Genomic DNA, 16060 nt, shown 5'->3' with positions numbered 1-16060 from the left:
TGGTCTTTGCCAACAGTTCTCACTGCAGGGAGGCTGTCCTTAAACAGTAATTTCGTTTCTGAGCTCTTTCTGCTGAGGACAAGGAAACAGCAATTATAAGTCACCAGAACCCAGTTATAAGTCACCAGAACCCAGTTATAACCCAATTAAAAGTCAGCAGAACCCATTCAGGGACGGGAGGCACACGCATAGCTCTGGCTGCCCTAGGGCCTGGCCATCTGAGTGCCACGTACACTGAGCCTCACCTGAGCAGGACCCCAGTCTGCACCAGGGGCCTGGCACGACCCTGCAGGGCCTCCATTCCCCTTGGGTAAAGGGGATCTCTTGAGCCGAAGCTCCTAAGACTCCAGAACTCACCAGCCTCCTCCAGACCCTCAGGCATTCCTGGCCCCTCCATCCCAGGACTTTGCACCCACGGGTCCTGAAATGCCCTTCTGCCTCTTCTCGCCAGGGTGGGGTGGGGGCTGACTCCTGCTCCTCCTTTAGGCCTGGGGTGATGCCACTTCCTCAGGGAAGCAGTCCCTGGTGCCCCAACCCTGTGACACCTCCCCTGCCTCCCACTTTGTGGCGCTTCTCACACTTGTCATTAAGCGAGTGTTTCATGTCCCTTTCCCACTTGACTGTCAGCTCCTGGGGACAAGAATCCTGGGGCTTCCTGCTGTGTCCTTGACACACACTCAGGAAGGGTGTGCACTACGTGCTCAATAAATCGTGCAAAATGAAAGAATAAGTGAATGAGTGAGTGTGTGACAGGAGGGAGGGAGGGCAGAAATAGGCGGGAGGCTGGGAGAAAGGAACTGGCCAGCGAAGCTCGAAGCTCGGTGGGGGCTGTTCTCCCAGGACTGACGGCTTTTAAGCAGGAGAGTGAAGGCCAAGGGCAGGGAAGGAGCCGGCAGGCCGGTGACGGGGAAGTGATCTACGGGTGCCTCGCCCTTCACGTGGCTTTATTTTGAAAACGTGAACTTTACAAATGTCAGGGAAAGGCGGGATTCTCCGCCTGGGACTGCCAGGAGCGGATTAGCATTCCTGGCGATGCACAAATGGGGCCCTGCATAGGCCGCGGGAAATTTATGCCGCCTGCTGGGGCCAACGCGAAGGCCAGGCGAGGGGGCTCAGAAAATAAAACTGTGAGGCTGCCAAGTCTATGCCTGCTTAGGAGGCACGGCCTGCTGGAGGCCCCTGGAGGACAGGAAGGTGGATTCAGTGTCACCCCCCTGCCCTCTGCGGGACGGGGTGAAAACGGGGGCCACTCGGAGCAGGTGGGGTTAGGGGGCACCCCCCGCTGTGTCAGACTCAGAGAGGTGACTCCTCCTGCTCACCACCATTGGGCCAGGCTCCGTCCCCACCACCTGCCGTACAATCCATCCAGATTCATCCCCAAGATGATCTTATTAGGGAGGGGCATTGCCCCCAGGCTGCAGATGAGAACACTGAGGCTCACGGAAGCAGAGGGCTTTGCCCGACGTCGCTGATCCTGAGAGGGTCAGGAAGGATTGAAACCCAGTTCTCCGACTCTCTTAGCAGCCTCCTGACCCTGTCCTTCCCCACTTCTCCCAGTTTCCAGGACAAACCCCATTTAGGACAGTCCACAGCCTCAGTGTCCGGCTAGGACTCTCCCTGCCTGGGGAGCTCTGTGAGGGCTGCAGAGCTGTCACACACACATTGCTCCCTCTGCTCGGAGCACCCTCCCCGCTGCACCCCCTTGTCTTCCCCTTCAGGCCTCCACAGAGATCTGCCTTCTCCATAGTTTATTGTCAGTCCCCACCCCTGTCACTGCAATGGGGATATTCTTTGCAAATTGATTTTCATGCACACACGTGTCTCAAGGATGTGCTGGGAGCTATCGGGTTTCCATTGGGATCTGTGAGGGGAGGATGTGGGAAGGGTATCTGTGTGTTGGTGTGTGTTTGTGTGTGTGTACATGTGTGCAGGTTGGTGGCGTGTGTGTGCGTGTGGTATGGGTGCGTATGTGTGTGTGCACGTGGTGTGTGTCTGTGGGATGTATCTGTGTGTGTGGCAGGGTGCGTGTGTGTGTGCACGTGGTGTGTGTCTGTGGGATGTATCTGTGTGTGTGGCAGGACCTATGGGGCCCTGAGGGGGACAGGCCTGGCGCAGGAGCCCTCAGCACAGCCAGAGGAGGAAGGCGGCTGGGACTGGTGGTGGAGCGAGGCCTGTGGTGGTCCCTGGAGCTGTGCAGGATCGGAGCTGTGAGCTTGTTGTAGATAGGTCCCAGCCTGGCCCAGGATGCTCTGGGATCGGGGAGACACAGGATAGGAGCATCTGGAAGTGGGGGGCTCCAGGCTAGCGGCTGGCCCCAGACCACAGGGAGGGACTCGGCAGGAAGTAGGGGGCTCCAGACTAGCGGCTGGCCCAAGAGCATGGCCCAAGGACTCGGCAGCCCACTTGAATCTCGGAGCCCAGGGGCCCACCTGAGATGGGGACCAAGGAGAGGCTGTGGGCTCTCCAGCTGAGTTCTCCCACAGGCTGGGGTCTGGTCCCCAGCAGGGGACAGTCCTGGGGATCACTGATGACCTCAGGCTCAGCCACTGAGCCGCTCTGTGACTCTGAGGGCGGGGCCCCGCGAAGGACCGGGACGCTGTCTGCCGGTTCGCTCATCTCCAGCACCTGGCACGGCAAGCGCTGTCCCCATCTGACTCCATGCAGTGGGTGCCTGGCCAGTGCCCACGTGTGCAGGGCCTCCGGCCGTCCTCCAGGCAGCCCGGGGACAGAGGCTGCTATCCTGTGCTCAAATGAAGAAGCGAGGTGCAGGGATGGGGGGACTTACAGAGGGTCCCAGGGCTCAGAGATGCTGGTGCTTGGTTTTTGAAGATGTGATTTGACTCCAAAATGGAACTTCTGGCATGGCCGGCGGGCACGGAAGCAGGAAGGCACCTATGGGAGAGCCAGGTAGCCTCGCCCTGTGAGGCGTGGAGTTCCCATGGCAGAGGCAGGCAGGGGGGAGTCCTCAGTGCTCTCAGCCCACAGAAGGGCTGGGACACGCCCTCCTGGGCCCTGAGCAGAATCCTCCGGGATTCCTGCAAGCGAGTGGCAGAGCTGCGCCGGCTTGGGTCCTGAGTAGGGATACCATGGCCCAGTGGCACACAGAGGGCAGGCAGGGCAGCCCGCCAACGGAGGCCCCTAAATAACACGGAGTGACCGGCACGTCTGCTGCTCATCCCAGCCGGGGGACAGGCTCCGGCTTCATAACGTGTGATCGATGGGCCTAATATGGGACTGGAGACGGCGGGCTGGCAGCCCCGGCCTGGCCTGCCGGCTGCCGTTTGCCCACATATTTATTTATTTATGCATTCTCCTCCATGGCAAAAGCCCAAAAACAATAAAAGAAATTGAATTGCATATCAGATGGGACATCAGAGGGAGATACAGCCATAAATCGCACTGTATTTATTCCATAAATATCAGCACCTCCCGAATCACCAGTGCCCGTTATGAAGTTATAATCAGGAATCTGGTCCTGTGATGCTCGCCGCCAGCCCCTCCCCCGCTAGACAAACAAGCCAGGTCCCTGAAGTCAATAACCACTTCCCCAGGCCACCTGTCCCCATGAAGGGACATCTGCCCACCCCGGCTGCCCCACGCAAAGGGAGGGACCACAGGAAGGGCAGGAGGTGGCCGGCATTCCAGGTGGCCCAGGCCTGGATGTAGCGAGGCCAGGGAGGGAGCACAGTTCCTCCAGGCCCTCTGTTTCCCTCCTGCCCGCCAACCATACTACAACCTGGTTGGAGCCACCATCCTCTCTCCGTTGCCACTTTGTGTGTGTGTGTGTTGGCGGAGTGGAGGTATGTGTAATTACATTCAGTGAAATGCATGCATTACAACTATGTAGCTCAATGAATTTTTACACGTGTATGCACACATGAGACCACAGATCAACACAAAGAACATTCATCACTCCCAGAAATTCCCTTATCCTTCTGCCCACTGCCATCCAGATCACCTCTGTCTTCCATCACCAGAGCACAGTCAGCAACTTCTAGAACTTCAGACCAATGGAATCCTATAATAGGGACTCTTTTGTGTCTTATTCTCTTGTGTGTTCATCATTCAAGTAGGTGAGATCCATCCACGTCATTACAAGTGTCAGGGGTTGGTTCTTTTTCACTGCTATATAGTATTTCATTCTGTGAACTGACCATAGTTTGTGTATCCATCCTTCTGTGGGTAGACATTTGGGTCGTTTCTAATTTGGGGCTATTATGAACAAAGCTGCTATGAATGTTTTGGCGTGAGTCATTTTGTGAATATAAGCACTCACTTCCCTCGGGTGTGGGCCCAGGAGTGGGATTGTTGGGTCATAGGGGAGACGTATGTTTAACTTTATGAGCAACTGCCATGTTCTTCTTCTTCAATGTGGCCAGGACGTTTTATAGCCCACAGCAACATGGGAGCATTCCAGTTGCTCTGTGTGGACATCAACACTTAGTGTTATCTGTCTTTAATTTTAGCCACTTTGGCAGCTGTGTACTGGGGTCTCTTTGTGGTTTTAATTTGCGTTTCCACCTCCATAACTGCACTGGCTGCCCAGTGGAGTCCCTGTGATGGTCTCTGCCCCCTGAAATCCATCCTGCCCCAGCAACCAGAGAGACCCTCTTGCCCTCCCTGCTGCTCGAGACCCTCCAAAGCTCTCCCCCTCCTTCTGTGTTCCCCTATACTCGCCTCCATGCCATCCCTCCCCTTCCTGCCTCCGTTCCTCTCCCCTGGGCTCTGCTCCATGTTGCCTTCTCACTACCCACCTCCTTCCCTACTTCTTTTTTCTGCCCAGCACTTTTCACCCCACTTATCATTGCCTGTCTCCCCCTCCTCCTCTCTGATGTCAGCTCCCCGAGAGCAGGGATCTTTGCTGTGTTCACCGTTACATCCTGGGGACCTAGGCCCGTGCCTGGCACAGAACTCAGGCTCGATCAATATTGATCAATATTGGCTGAACGATGGAAGTAAGTCGTTGGTAGGTAACACAGCATTTTGACAAGAGCTGCTTTTTAAAAATGGAAATGAAATGCACATAACATAAAATTACCCATCTGAAAGTGAACAATTTGGTGGCATTTGGTTCTTTCACACAGTTGTGCAACTGCCACCCCACCCTTCCAAATGACAGAGCCATGGCCTCATCAGCCTCCCAACTGACCTTAATATTCTCCCTCGCCCATCTTTTTTAAACAACTAAATGTCTCTGAGCTTCTTTCCAACTCCCTCCCCACCCGGAGTCTTGCCATATCCATGAGCTTCTCTCCTGCGGTGTTTTAAGGACAGTTAAAATGTCCCACCTTGAGGCCAGCTATGGGGCAAGGCTGGCTGACAAGGGGCTCCCACCAAGGCTGGGTGCCCAAACCCCCTCCCCAAGTGGCCATTCCTGGGTCTGATCGGGAGAATGAGGGCAGTGTCTGGCTGATCTCTTCCCCCCTGTTGAGGACCCTGCCTAGACCCACCGGTCCCCTGGAGGTGGAACCCTCCTGGATGACTCTGGGCGCTGCCATCCAGCCCCAGATGCCCCGCCTGGCTGCCTCGCTCACATCCCCATAGTCTCCCGCTTCCACGCACAAGAATCTTTCCTTTAGCTACAAACTGGGGGAGGGGAGGACGACCCAATTTATTTGGTAACAAATAAAGAGCTGCCATGATTAAGATGGGGGGGAAAGTTTAAAGGAGGAAAAATACCTTGGGTAATGCCATCTCCTGCGTCTTTATATTCTGAAACGGATCGTTCTGGACGCGGGCAGAAGGCCTGATTTAATATCCTCATGGAAAATACTGCACCTGATCCAATTACCACGGGAATTTTGATACAGTCAGCAGTCAAGATGAAAGATTCAGAGGCGCTCACCGCAGGAGTAAACACAGAGACCGAATTACCCGGACTCCTCTGGGAGGAGTTAAGCGGTTCAGGTCGCTGCGAGGGCACCTCGGGCCAGGCCGGCGGCCGGGGGGGGGGGGTTCCACAGAGGCCAGTATGCCACGGCCCCTGCAGCGACACTTCTCAGTCCGACAGCACAGCCCACCGTGCCTCATCCAGGGCCGGGGAAAGGCCCTTGGGTCTGGGCCCTGGTGTGGCAAGCCAGGGGTCTATGCGGAGAGGCAGCCACACACCACACCCATGACCCAGCTTGGCCCCGAGGGATCTCTTCTTTCCCAGTCCCTCCCCACCCCACCGCGGCCAACCCCCATCCGCGCTGTCTTCTAAACAACTCTCCATGCGCACACCTTGCTGGGCTCTGTGCCACCAGGTCAGTCCTGGCTCCAGCTGCTCGTCTGGGCGCCCGTGGCTGCCCAGTCCCCTGCCTCATCCTGCTGCCCTCCTGGGACAGACGGCTTACAAACATGTGGCTAACCTCATTCCTTTCATGCTCAAAACCCTGCCATCACCTCCAGCTGTTCTTAGGAGAATGTCCAAAGTTAGGATGGAGCCGGGTGCGGTGGGTCACGCCTGTAATCCAGCACTAGCACTTTGGGAGACTGAGGCAGGAGCCCAGGAGTTTGAGACCAGCCTGGGCAACCTAGTGGGACCCTGTCTCTACAAAATACTTTTTAAAATAGCTGAGTGTGGTGGCACATGCCTATAAGTCCCAGCTACTCAGAAGGCTGAGGCAGGAGAATCACACCACAGCGTTCTAGCCTGGGTGACAGAGCAAGACCCCATCTCAAAATAAATAAATAAATAGGATGCACCTTCAAAGTGTCTCATCTGGCTCCTGCCCTCTTGGCAGCCTGCCCCACCCCACCTCTCTCCCTGGCACCCGCCGGGCACCCCTCCAGTGCCCTCCTGCCTCAGCTTTCACAGAGGCTGTTCCTCAGTGAGCAGGCTCTGCCCTTGGCCCCTCCTCACCAGGTACACTCGCACCTGGCCACAGCTGAGATCTGTCAGGTCTCAGTGTCAACACCACCTCCTCGGGTGTGCCCCTCCTGTCCCTAGACCAGGCCAGGTTTCTCGCTGCATACTCCAAGCTCCTGCCCTTGGCCTGCAAAACACTGGCAAGACTATAATTAAAAACCATTCAGTACTATCTGTTGAAAGGCCATGGCCCGGCCAGGCAAGGTGCCTCATGCTTATAATCCCAGCACTTTGGGAGGCCAAGACAGGCAGATTGTTTGAGCTCAGGAATTCAAGACCAGCCTGGGCAACATGGCAAACCCCTGTCTCTACAAAAAAATACAATAAAAATTAGCTGGGCATGGTGGTGCATGCCTGTAGTTCCAGCTACTCAAGAGACTGAGGCGGGAGGATCCACTGAGCCCAGGGGATCAAGGTTGCAGTCAGCCGTAATCACATCACTGCACTCCAGCCCGGGTGACAGAGTGAGACCCTGTCTCAACAATAATGAAGTCCATCCCCCATTGGATTTGAGCTGCACAGATGTTGGAAGGGCCAGAAGCTGCCGGATCTCTGTCCCATGCGACTGTGTGACCTTGGGTGAGGTTCCAGATTCCCTGAGCCTCAGTTAACTGATCTGCAGAATGGGACAACAATGTCTAATTAACAGGGGTGGTGGGAGGATGCAGCAAGATCCTGAAGGACAGGAGCCTGAGGAAGAGCTTAGGCTCTGCAGCCAGAGTCTCTGGGGCCAAGTCTTTGGGGCCCCCACTCATCAGCTTGCATCTCAGTTTTCTCATTGGTGAAATGGGTTGTTACGGCAATTATATGAGTTAATATCTATGAAGCTTCATCACTGGTCCTGGCAAATGATGAACACCGTAGCACTGTTAGCTCCTGTTATCTTCGTTGGTGCCTTAAATACCTCCTCCTGGATATTGTCAGGGCTCAATCAATCCTTCCTCCCTTGAATGGGAGGGTTAACTAAAGGCTTCTGAGCAACCACTTTATTAGAGACCCAAGTGCGTCCTGTTGAAACCAGACGTTAGCCCACGAACCATAAACCTGTGGCTGTGACAGCAGCCGAACCTGTCACCTTGAAAGCTCACCTCTTGGGAAGGGATACAGCAGGTGCGGAACACAGGAGGAACAAGTTTTGAATGGGGACAGGGACATATCTTTGTCAGTGGTTTGCTGTTCTCTGGGGTGGCTCTTGTGCACAGAAAAAATTCCTCAGACAATGACTTTGATTTTAAACATTAACATTTGCTTCATGAATGTTACGCATTCAAAAATGTTCTTCTTTCTTAAGCTTTTAAGTTCACTTTACACATGTTACTATTCTATTTAAAATCCAGCACATCAGAACAATCCCTTCTAAGGACCGTTTCGTTACTGTTTGGTCCCATTTACAAAACCAATTCATCGAGCTCCTTGAAACATTTTGAACTCCATAAATAAACTTAATTGATTCAGTTTCCTTTTTGAGTACTTCCATGGCCCGACTGAGAAACCAGCCTCGCTACAGATTGAAGCACATCAATCTTTTGTGCGTCTAACACACTGAATTACAGATGTGGTGGATTCCAGCACTATTTCCAAACTTTCTCAGAGCACAGCTTCAAGTCTCAAGTCTAAGCCACGCTCTCAGTTTCACATTTGAAGTCAGAATCACGAGGCTGACCTCGTCGTTTAATCGGCAAAAGTTTTCCTAACTTTACAAACGCTGGAACCACGCAGCGTGAGTGGTGGGTGGTTTTAGCATTTGTAAAGGTAGGAGGACTTTTTCTTTCTTTCTTTCTTTCTTTTTTTTGAGACGGAGTCTCGCTCTGTCGCCCAGGCTGGAGTGCAGTGGTGCGATCTCGGCTCACTGCCAGCTCCGCCTCCCGGGTTCACGCCATTCTCCTGCCTCAGCCTCCCAAGTAGCTGGGACTACAGGCGCCCGCCACCACGCCTGGCTAATTTTTTGTATTTTTAGTAGAGACGGGGTTTCACCGTGTTAGCCAGGATGGTCTCGATCTCCTGACCTCATGGTCCGCCTGCCTCGGCCTTCTAAAGTGCTGGGATTACAGGCGTGAACCACCACACCTGAACTTTTTTTTTTTTCTTTTTTTTTGAGACAGAGTCTCGCTGTGTCACCCAGGCTAGAGTGCAGTGGTGCCATCTTGGCTCTCTGCAACCTCTGCCTCTGGGATTGAAGCAATTCTCCTGCCTCAGCCTCCCCAGTAGCTGGGATTATAGGCGCGTGCCACCAGGCCCAGCTAATTTTCGTATTTTTAGTAGAGACAAAGTTTTACCGTGTTGGCCAGGCTAGTCTCAAACTCCCGGCCTCAAGTGATTCGCCTGCCTCGGCCTCCCAAAGTGTTGGGATTACAGGTGTGAGTCACCATGTTCAGCCTGTAAAGTCAGGAAAACTATTGAGATAAAAATACTATTATTATTGTTTTGATTCTCTTAAACACATCTATACTTAATTCTAAACCTTTTGGGGCTAAAAGATGCTAGCTACTGTGTGTGGAAGGGACTTTGCCACACCTGGTGATTTGGGGGTCGCCTTCTCAGCTGGTAGAATGTCTTCGGCCAGCGTGGCCTGACTTGCCTACACTCCTACCCACTGCCTCATGGGACATGGAGCACCACAGGGCTCCCGGCCAGCCGGATGTGTCCTCAGCCCCTCATTCTCTGTCTGCTCACGCCAGTCTGAAGCCCCCCCGACCCGGGGCCTTCCGAATTTGATTGGATTCAGCTAATCGGTTTACTGCCTCATTCTGCTGTGATCTCTTTTCATATTCCTCCTCTCCATTAGGGCAGACGCTATAGCGGACACCTAATGACAGGTGATTGGATTCTGCATCTCTCCCAGGGCTTTTGTGACAGTTCTGAGGTCATCCCAAGGACAGGGGGTAGGAAAACACAACTACTGCCCAGGAAGAGGCTCAGAGCAGAGGGTGGCCCTGGGAAGCAGGAGCTGCTCCGAGGGCTGAGGGTCCACAGGGATGCCCCGGTCTTCCTGTTTTTGCCAACCGCAGGCTCTTCATCCGGCTGCCGCAGAAACCAAGCGCAGTCTCCAAGAAGGCCGGCTATGCGGAACAGCCTGGGCTTCAGGATCACACAGGTCTGGGAGAGGAGGCGGCCGCCTGGCCTTACCTACCCAGCAATGTGGGCAAGTTGCTCCTCCCTCTAGCATCACCCATGAAACGAACCAGCCATGGAGAGGGCCTTCACGCGCCCTCCTGGGCAGCGCAGGTGTGAGCACTGAGCGGGGCCTGGTGCCCAGGGAGCTCCACATAAATGTCAGTCCCCTTCTCTGCGGTGGTGTTCTCCTGAGCTCCATCCAAAGGAGGCTGGGGCCAGGGCAGGCAGTTCATTTACTGAGTGTTTCCTAGGTGCCAGCCTCCAGGCTGTCCACACACTCTTTTTTTTTTTTTTTTTTTTTTTTGAGATGAAGTCTCGCTCTTGTTGCCCAGGCTGGAGTGCAGTGGCGCGACCTCGCCTCACTGCAACCTCTGCCTCCCGGGTTCAGGCGATTCTCCTGCCTCACTCTCACGAGTAGCTGGGATTACAGGCACCTGTCACCACACCTGGCTAATTTTTTATATTTTTAGTAGGGATGGTGTTTCACCGTATCGGCCAGGTTGGTCTCCAGCTCCTGACCTCAGGTGATCCACCCACCTTGGCCTCCCAAAGTGCTGGGATTACAGGCGTGAGCCACCATGCCTGGCCCCACACACACTCTGATTTCACCATCGCAACAACCCCATGAGATAGTAATCAGCATTCATTCAGTACCAGGGCTCCAAGAGATCCAGTAACCTGCCCAAAATCACACAGCTTAAGAACAGTGGAGTTGGGTCTGGCACGGTGGCTCAAGCCTGTAATCCCAGCACTTTGGAAGGCCGAGACGGGTGGATCACGAGATCAGGAGATCAAGACCATCCTCGCTAACACAGTGAAACCCCGTCTCTACTAAAAAATATAAAAAACTAGCCGGGCGAGGTAGTGGGCGCCTGTAGTCCCAGCTACTTGGGAGGCTGAGGCAGGAGAATGGCGTAAACCCGGGAGGCGGAGCTTGCAGTGAGCTGGGATCCGGCCACTGCACTCCAGCCTGGGCGACAGAGCAAGACTCCGTCTCAAAAAAAAAAAAAAAAAAAAAAAAAAAAGAACAGTGGAGTCGGGCTTTGTACCCGGCTGGTCTCATTCCTCAACCTCCTGGTCTTGGCCCCCGTGCTGTCCTTCCCCAGGGCCCTGGCCCCCCGACGATGGGCTTGACCAGACCAGGCGGCAGGAGGAGGCAGTGGGACGGAACTTGTTCCACAGTGGAGAGGATTTAATTCCGTCTCCTCGTCACTCCCCCCTCAATTATCTCACCACCCGGAACCTGAGAGAATGCAATCCTCTTCAAAGGCAGAGTCTCACAGATGAAAGCCACAGCCTGCAACCCAGGCTGACAGCCCCGTGGAGGAGGCACCTGCCTGGGCCTCGCTGGCCCTGAGTGGAGGGCGGGGGCCGCAGGGAGGTGGGGAAGCTGTATGGCAAGTGGGCAGAGGCCGTTGTCTTGGTAACTCAGGCTGAGCTGACGCTGGCCCTCCTGGGATTCTTCCCTGTGATGAAAGGTGCGGCGAGGAGAGGGCGGGAGAGGAGCAGGGAACTTGCCCAGCACCCTCCTTCCATGGGGGGGTTGCTGACTTAATAAGGACCAAAGGCAGCTTTGAGGATTCTTTTCTGCAGGAAACCTCAATCCCAGGTTTGAGATGTGGCTGAGCGAGATAGGGGGTGCTGGGGAAGCCAGGCCCCTGGGGTGCAGCAGGGGAAGGGGCCTTCCCCACACCTGTACCCCATGGGGAAAGTCCTAAGGTTGCAAACCCCATCCCAGGCCAGGGACAGCTCCTGCAAGGACCCAGTGGATCTGTGGCCCTGAGAGGAAGTGGGAGAGGCTCCTTCGAGGTGGGCCTGATGGCTTGATGGTTAGAGCTCAGCCAGGGAAGGCCGTGAATCTCTTCTGCTTGCCGGGCAGTCACTTCCTTTCCCTCATCGGTAATGGGAAGATAATTGCAACCTCCTGGATTGGTTAAATGACATGCTGCTGCAAAGCCCTTAGCTCTAGCAGATGCCCCCATCCAAATGGATGGTGTTGCCCTTACTGTGCCTGGGGTGGGGAGGCCTAGCCACAGCTTAACCAAGACCTTCACCCAAAGAACTGTGGGCAGTGGCCGGGAGGGCAGAGCAGCTGCCTCTTTTTTTCTCTTTCCTTTTATTTTTTTAAGTGGTTCACAGAATTGCAAAATCATCTCCCTTGGACTCGAAAGGATACAGAAGAGAAGCTCGCCCTGCCCGCTCTCAGGCAAGAGCACGTCCGCCATTGATCCATTATTCATTCAAGTTGCTTCTCTTTTAAGGATGTGGCCGGAGAGGTGGGTGGCCGAGGGTGGGCAGGAGGGTCCAGGTTGCCTCCGCTCAACATTCTTTGCTCTGACCAGCCTATCAGCTCTACCTTCTCTGTGAAGAGACCCCCTATCTGCACACCCACCCCCCCATAACAGACATGACTTTGCAGTCAAACATCCACTTGCTCTAACCCAGGCCCCGCATACCTAGATCACGTCTCAAAGAAGTGACGATGTGAGAGGCCAAACCTGGTCTCGTAACTGACTATCCCCCAAAGCGCCAACCCAGCTTGACCGTCGAGGGTGCTGTGCTGCAGACCAAGAGCTAAGGATGAGACTGTCTCTGATGAGGAGCAGGTGGATGGGCCTGGGAGGGGCTACATATGTTTTCTGAAACTGCTTCCTCCTTACCACTGTGCAGGGCTCCCCAGACACCCCCACTGCCCAGGGTCAATGCTTCATTCCTCAGCAGCACCATGACAAGGTTCCTGCGTGTTGCATATGAATCAGAAGAGATTCATTTCTTAGGCAGTTGCTATGTGCACAGCCCTATGCTAAGGCCCTTTGCGCCAACTGCATGCTGGAGGGAATGTTATATCCATTTCACAGATGAGATAAGTGAGGCGCACAGAGGCGAAGTCTCTTGCTATTTAGAGGGGTATTTCCAGGAGAAGACCCTAGTCTAGGATTTCAGGTCAAGTGATTTCATGAAGGAAGAGCTCGAAGGAGTGAGGGAGGCAGGAAAGGGAAGAGGGAGACAGCAACGGGGTGGGTTTAAGAGAGGGCTGGGCTCAGCCTGCTCCCACGAGGTGCACTGGAGCATAGAGTGTACCCTCAGCTTTGCCCCATCCCAAGGCCAGGAGCTGGGCTTTTGCACCCGGCACCAGTCAATGGCTGCAAAGCAAAGCCTTGAGACGCTGGTGGAACGGAGGCAGTGCTCGCAGAGGAGACTCAAGGGGGACCTGGTGGGGACACCAAAGGTCCTCCCCGTACTTGACTTGCAAGTCACACACCTCGCAAGTGGCAGGGCCAGGGTTCAAACCTAGCTCTGCCCACTTGGGACATTTTCCACTGCTCCAGGCTGCCCCGCCAGAGCCAACTGTCTGTCCTCACTCATAGCCTGCCCTTCCTCTCTGATCCCTGCTCTCTGCTTGGAAGTAAAGAGCCGTGTTCTAGGTGCTGAAAGGACACCAGCATAGATCGTCTGCTTTTATTATACCATGTATCGTATCATGCTCTAATCCACGGTCTCGCCATGGAAAATATAGGCAGCGCATCTCATGTATTATTTAAGCAGTGGGACTCTGGGCTGGAGTAACTTGGGGGCGGCCTTAGATATATACACACTTGGCTGTGCAAACTCTGCACGCAGAGGAACAGTTAGACACTCCTGAATTAGGGCCCTTCTTTTTCAGTGACACAACAAACAAACAAACAAAAAGTGAGTTGGTTTAAAGAAAACAATTCTGGCCAGGCACAGTGGCTCAAGCCTGTAATCCCAGCAATTTTGGAGGCTGAAGCGGGCGGATCACTTGAGGTCAGGAGTTCAAGACCAGCCTCGCCAACATGGTGAAACCTCATCTCTACTAAAAATACAAAAATTAGCCAAGCATGGTGGCGCACGACTGCAATCCCAGCTCCTCGGGAGGCTGAGGCATGAGGATCGCTTGAACCCGGGAGACGGAGGTTGCAGTGAGTGGAGATTGCGCCACTGCACTCCAGCTTGGGGGACAGAGTGAGACTCCGTCTCAAAAAACAAAACAAAACAAAATAAATAATAAAATAAAATAAAACAAAACCGTTCTGTGACTGATTCTTTTTTTTTTTTGAGACGGAGTCTCACTTTGTTGCCCAGGCTAGAGTGCAGTGGTGTGATCTGGGCCTCACTGCAAGCTCTGCCTCCGGGGTTCACATCATTCTCCTGCCTCAGCCTCCTGAGTAGCTGGAACTACAGGCGCCCGCCACCTCGCCCGGCTAATTTTTTTGTATTTTTAATAGAGATGGGGTTTCATCTTATTAACCAGGATAGTCTCGATCTCCTGACCTCGTGATCCGCCCACCTCAGCTTCCCAAAGTGCTGAGATTACAGGCGTGAGCCACCGCGCCCGGCCTCTGTGACTGATTCTTATTGGCCCATGGGTCTGGCAGGTGACGGAGGTTTGGGGATCACACTCCCCTTTGGGGAGATGCCCAGGAAGGGGAGGCGGGTCCAGCAATGCCCGCCTGGGATCATCCTTTCTGCTCTGTACTGAGCATCAGCTCTGCACAGTCAACCCTTTCTGCAGCACCTCACTGACCGCACTCTGCACAGCACCCTGTGAATTGGACGTTACTGAACCCATGTCCAGAGTCTCTCACTGCCTGGCCCCCTTGGAGTGAGGCGTGGCCCTGTGGCTCCCTCCAGCCAAGGAATCCAGACAGGGAGGGATGTGGGCTGTGTTCAAGCGTGGGAACCAATTGGCTGGGCGCAGTGGCTCACGCCTGTAATCCCAGCACTTTGGGAGGCTGAGGTGGGCGGATCACAAGATCAGGAGATACAGACCCTCCTGGCTAACACGGTGAAACCCGATCTCTACTAAAAATATGAAAAATTAGCCAGGCGTGGTAGCACCTGCCTGTAGTCCCAGCTACTCGGGAGGCTGAGGCAGGACAATTGCTTTAACCTGGGGGGCAGAGGTTGTATTGAGCCGAGATGGCACCACTGCAATCCAGCCTGGGTGACAGAGTGAGACTCTGTCTCAAAGAAAACACAAAAAAAGTGTGGGAACCTCTGGCTCACCCTCCACGTGGCCCGGCTCCTGTCAGCCTTCCAGAGCCCATGGGGGAGGGGTGTACTATGTTAGCAAGGAACATACTGTGGCACTTTCCAGGCCCTGAGATTCTGGGGTTGTTACCCAGCCTCTCGTGCCGATCAAGCATTTAACAGATAAGCACACAGTCAGGGCCAGACACACAAAGCGACCTTTCTAAGGTCATGCTGCTTGGAAATGGGGCAGCCAGGACACAGAGCCAGTCTCTTCACCTTGCTCAGGCTAACAGAGTCGGACCCAGCCCCTACCCCACCTCCTTGCACCAGCTTCCTTCCACCCCTGGGGCCGGCTGGCTTTTTCAAAAGGCCAATCTATCAACATGTCCCCTCAGGCGACACCCAGGCCTCTCCCAGAGCCCTCTGCTGTCTCCCGTGTGCTGAGCCTCACACCTCCTGGCCTTGGGGTGGCTGCCCTGGTCTGTCCCAGGACTCCTCCTCCCTCCGCCACTCCCTGCAAATCCACTGTCCATCCAGGAGCCGGGCCGTCTTTCCCAAATGTGCATCGGCTCACGTCGTCTCCTGTCCAACGCCTGTTGCTGGCTCTGAAGCACCCTGGTGGAAGAGCCCTGGCATGGCTCGCCAGGCCCGCCTGCTCTGGCTGCCGCCAGCCTCTCCACCTCACTCACATCACTCTTCATTTTGGGCCAGATGCTCCGGCCACACTGGCTCTTTCAGTCCCTCAGACACCACGCTCATCCTGTTGCAGGCTTTGTGAGGCTGTTCCTGCTGCCTGGAATACTCTTCCCTGCAATGTTAGCCTGGTTCATTCCTACCTGCCCCGCTTCAGGCCTCATCTCAGACACCTAAGAGGCTACTGCAGCGAGGCTCCAGCCACAAACTGTGTGTGTGTATGTGTGCGTGCGCATGCGTGCCTATGTGTGCGTGTGAAACCCCCCTTCCCTCACACCAGCCCCAGATGCTGCAGCCCCTGACCAGCCCCAGCCCTGGTGTGTTAAGTTTGCTGTATTTCCTTGTTCAAGGCCGATCTCTCCCACTAGGACAGCAGCCTCATGCCAGGGGATTTGCCTTATTACTTTG

This window comes from Macaca nemestrina, chromosome 14, assembly GCF_043159975.1.
Source record: "Macaca nemestrina isolate mMacNem1 chromosome 14, mMacNem.hap1, whole genome shotgun sequence".
NCBI classification, from domain to species: Eukaryota; Metazoa; Chordata; class Mammalia; order Primates; family Cercopithecidae; genus Macaca; species Macaca nemestrina.
The sequence above is the reverse complement of the archived record's forward strand: the minus strand, read 5'-3'. Positions refer to the sequence as shown.